This window comes from Psammomys obesus, unplaced genomic scaffold (genome assembly GCF_907164565.1).
Source record: "Psammomys obesus unplaced genomic scaffold, mPsaObe1.curated_primary_1811, whole genome shotgun sequence".
Taxonomy (NCBI): Eukaryota; Metazoa; Chordata; class Mammalia; order Rodentia; family Muridae; genus Psammomys; species Psammomys obesus.
The window spans coordinates 46,267,132-46,272,249 of NW_026591086.1; the positions used below are offsets into that span (position 1 = coordinate 46,267,132).

The following is a 5,118-nucleotide window of genomic DNA, read 5'->3' on the forward strand; positions in this document are numbered from 1 at the left end:
GTAAGAGTCAGGGCTGAACACAAAAACTTTAATAAAGTCCATACTCCCAATATGCTGCAGTTATGACCTTTGCTAATCAAACTTTTATCTTGACTTTCAAAGTCTACAGTACAATCATCTGTTTTGACTTGACTGTAATCTTCATGGCTAGTATATACATATACATACATACATATATATGTATATACATATATATGTATATAAATATATATAGTTTAGTTTTATATATAAAACTCTGAAGAGGAACAGCAATATATAGAAAAGAAACAATATCTGACCCTTCAAGTTATCTATGTTAGTGATTTTATTGAATGGTTAGACAGTGTTTTCTTTAGAAATATTGAGGAAAAAGGAATGTTTTTTAAAAAAATAAAATAAAGTTAAAACTAATATAAACCATAATCCTATAAAAAGCCAGGGAAAATAAGCATCTACCCTACTTTTAAAATAAATTGTCAACCATTATGCTCTTAAAGCTCTCTCCAGTGATGTTAACTGGAATATTAGAATATGTAAAGATGATAAGATTGGTTGCTGATTTTGGACAGTTGAAATAATTATTTCCAAATAGATTGAAAATGAAAATAAAAGCATTTTTAAAGATAATATGAAAATAAATATTTCTGAGAAACGATATAGAGTTTTTTGGTTTTTTTTAATAAGATATCGAGTCCTGTGGCATATGCCAAGAAGTAGAATTGCTAGTTTGTTTGGGTTTATTTTTAGTTTTGTGGAATCCTCTATAATGTTTTCTAGATTGGCTATACTCCTACCCATTGTAAATAAGGGTTCGTCTTTCAACACAACCTCTCCAGCATTCATTTCAGTTGTTTTGCTGATATTAGCAATTAGAGAAATATGAATTATAACAAATTTGATATTTCTTCACACCACAGAATGACTAAGGATAATGAACACTTTTTTGAGGTATTATTTCGACATTTTTTATGGTTTCAAGATAGTCTCAAACATTTCCTTTTACTAATGAAGACTCTGGAACCAAATGCAAGGGTGAAAGCCTACTAGCTCAGAGAGGCAGAGAAAGTACTGAGCTGAACTTCCTACTTAGCTCTTGCCCGAGAGAGAAAGAAACCATTTCTCCTCTGCACTGTGCTACATACCCTTCAACTCAATGTCTCTCTTCACTGTTTCCTGTGTATCTCTCTCTCTGCCCTCTGGACTACTTCTCACTGTATATGTTTTGTTGTAGTTGTTGTAGTTGCTTTCTTTTCCATGTTCATTTTCTTGCCAGCTGGTTATTTGCCCCACCTTTGACCTAGGATTAACCTTACTTAATCCTTTTTACAGAAAGCTCTTGGATAAAAGGTGTGTGTTAAGGTTACAGGAAGGAAGAAAATTTGTTATGGATATAAACATGTTTTTGTTTATTTCCAGGTATTCGATATGGGACTAATTCAGATGGTCAACAAAAGCAGACTACATGGTTCATGAGGACGCTGAGAGGAGCTCTTTGCCAGCTGTAGATACTTTAAATCTGAGGATTCTAGAGAGAGAATAAATGCCAGAGCCCAGAGAGTATAGAGGAAAGAACAATACTGCTCCTGCTTCCTCCTTGCTACTCCTGGTTGCTGTTGTAAGATAAAAAGATAGAGAGCTCCTGAAATGAGGTTTATACTGGTTCCAGCAAACCTAACCAACAGAAAGTAGGTAAGATAAATGCCCCCTCCCACTAACTCTCTCTCTCTCCTACCTGCTGTTGTGGTGTTAGAAGAGATTAGGGTGGAATAGGGAGAAAAAGATAGAAGAAATGTAAATGAAAAATTTTATTAAAGTATGAAAAAGAAGTTAATAAGAGGGAGAAGGAGAGAAAAGGTACAAATAACATCAAGGTAGTTTGATAAAGCTTGAAGTTATCATATTATTTTATTTTAACTTGTATTACATGAATATGCACACATATAATATTTATATAGTGTATATAAGTATATATGTAGAGTATTTTTAACATGGCTGCTCTGGCAAGAGATGATATCCAAAGACCTTCTAGGTCTATGTGATCTGGCTGAAAGCAGACAAACTGTTAGTACAGACCTTTAATCCCAAACTATGAAAGTAAGGTTAGTTTATAGAAAGAGGCAAGCATGTTTGAAAGTGACAACTATTTAAAGGGTAGACAATGTGACAAATCACAAAAAGATTTGACAGAATGATTCAAAGATGGGATATTCCCAACTATCATGAGAACAGTAAAGAAAAAGAGGACTGAGTAGAGCAGCATAGAGAAAGAGAGGAGGCAGTTTTACCAGAACAGTTTTACAGAGATAGGTTGCAGAGAGAACAAGCTAGACACAGGTGAAGACAAAATCAGCCAGAGAAGAAGAAGGAGCCACAAGATAAGAACAAATTTCCAGAGTTAGTCTGAAGCCAAACAGAGAAATTTAGTCAGAAGTCAAGAGTTTGAATCAGTCATTTTAGAGAGGAGTCTAAGCCAGAATACCAGAGTTGAATGAGCCAGCTAGAGTTAAGCAAGAACTGGAAAGACTGAGCTACTTCAGCAGCAAGTCACAGAGGCTGAAAACATTCTGTGCTTAGACTAGATTGTACAGAGGCTAGAAATTCCTTGACTAGGCCCAGGTTAAGCATAAGGAGACGATAAGTCTCCGAAAAAAACATTTTCACCAGACAAGTAAGAGACACATTTACTTCTGGTGGCCAATGTGGGTCTTGAACCCATGACCAGATTAAGAGTGTCAGACACTACTATCTGAGCTAGCCCATACTGCAATCACAGTCTGACACTCAACAGAGCTGGAATGAATTCCAGCTATGTTTGTAGAAGAAGTCCCACCAATGATGCAGAAAGCAGCAAATGATGTTGTAGAGGAGAGTAGACATAGGACAGAAAGCCACAGAGAGGAAATTTGCCTGGAATCATCTCTACAGGAAGCATCAGTCCTATGAGTTCCACTGGATGCCCAGAGAGTCTCTGGAGACTCCAAAGCAGAGAGAACTTTAGGGGGCCTCTGAGACAGTGAATGGCAGTAGACCACCACAACAAACAATTTTAATTATACAGACATATGTTTCCTGAATTGAAAAATAGAAAACTGCATGTCAGATCCTTTAATACCAAGGATAGGAATTGGGGGATAGAAATGTTAGTTGACAAAGCTAATAAGTGGTACAGTACTTATTGCAATTGTGAATAATACGTATTGCAATGGTGGCTATCAGAGTAAACTCCTCTCTATTTTCAATTGCAATCATTATACATTTCCTCTTAAAAAAAAGGTTGAAAATACCTGTACCTACATACTTTGGCATTAAATGTACATAAAGAAAGAGTTTTAAGTGCTGCTCATTACAGTGCCACTATACGAATCTGGAGGCTCCAAAATAAAACCTACTTTAAATTGTGTTTCTTTCATTGTTCCTAAACTTAGTTGTGGGTTCACTTTCAAGAGATGTGATGGTGTGAAGCTGATAATCTCAACTTTATCTCTAGGATAAAATTTCTACTTCTCTGCTCTTTAGTATAACCCATTGAAACTAGATTAGTAGTTAATAATTTAGGTGCTTTTATAAAAGTTTCTTTGAATCAATTTAACAAAACCAAAACAAAATATAAAAAAAATTATTTCTTATCAGCTAAATCAAATCTACCACTCAAAATAATCTCAAGCAGGATATACTTTGTCAAACAAACTAAAAACAAGTTTCTAGCATATGGTGATATCCCTCAAAGATAATTCTAACTTGAAATATAGACAAGTTAAGAAAGTTATTGAAAAGATAAGCTTTCTGTGTTGTTAAATAACATTATCAGTAATTTATTAAAAATAACTGAATATACTCCATATATTTTATCATTTAATAATTATTTCTTAGAAAATTGATAAAGAAATGTAAAAATACCTTACATAAAAAAACATTAAAGAAATGTAACAATCTCCTTTTTTAGTTCATAGGCATGATGATTGGGTAGTTAGTATGATATGTGTCACACATTAAACTTTGTTATGATGAGGGCACATTACCTGTGTGATTGGGAAAACAAACAGTATGTAACCAACTTCGGGAATTTCTCTCCATTTTTATAAATTCCTAAAGAATTTTATACTTTGTTCTTTAGGTATGGATTATTATTCTTTATGCAAATTAAACAGTTTAAAAACTCAATTATTTTATCCATAGATTAAGAAGTTGAATCTAAGAAATAATTATGTTAGAGGAAATAACTTTTGCATTGTTCATGTCCTGGGAAGTAGCTGTTGTCCTATAGTTTCTGTTTCTACACAGAATGTTTCCACACAGCAAAATGTTTCATTTTCCCTCTAGTGTGTAGCTATGAGTATGGCAGGTTTACAGCAGATGTTGTCAGTTAATTTTATGAGGCCACAGGTAAATGTCCAAAAATATTACACTCATATCTCCAAATCTGCCCTCTTTTCGATGACTTTTAACAGAAGATTCAAGTTTATGGAAAATCCCATGTGCTTGAAGGTGAATCACAGAGATTCTAACAAATGTTAAAAGTTTTATAGACTGTTAAGTCTTTAACAAAGTGAAATTTTCCTTGTATAAGGAAGCAGCAGATAAAGTTTATCATAAAAGATAGAATTTCATTTTATACAAAAACTGTATAAAATGTATCCACCATCTGTATATAAGCAAATTAAAATAAGAAAATTTTCTATGACTTTATTTTGTTTCATTGAAATCTATATATGGTAAAATAAATTACAAATATTTGTGGAAAAATGTGTGACGTAAAGCTGTACATCTGATTGAATACTGTCCTTACTTAGCATTAATTTTCTAGGTTATACTGTAGGAGCACATTTACCTTACTAATGTGTACATGCAAAAGTGTACATATGCATATGTGTGTGTATGTATGGGAGGTCATGCGAAAAGACAGTTGCTCTTCAGGTGCTGTATTAGCTTGAAGTTGCCAAGTAGGCTAAGCTGACCTGCCAGGGAGTTCTAGGCATCCAACTTACGTGTTTGTAAGAATCAACAGTTGTCCAAAGCATTTGAATATGGATTCTGGAATTTTGAGTGTGGATTCTTAGGTCCCTGTAATTAAAATGCAATCATTACAAACTGAGCTATCAGCCAGCTTCAGCGTTATGTCTTTTTTTGTTTGTTTGTTTT

The 5,118-nt window shown here is 33.8% G+C and overlaps 1 pseudogene; it reads left to right on the forward strand.

Annotated features, from left to right (window-relative positions):
- The first annotated feature begins 3,910 nt into the window (after positions 1-3,910).
- Positions 3,911-4,008, forward strand: LOC129679037 (small nucleolar RNA U13; annotated as a pseudogene).
- Positions 4,009-5,118: the final 1,110 nt, after the last annotated feature.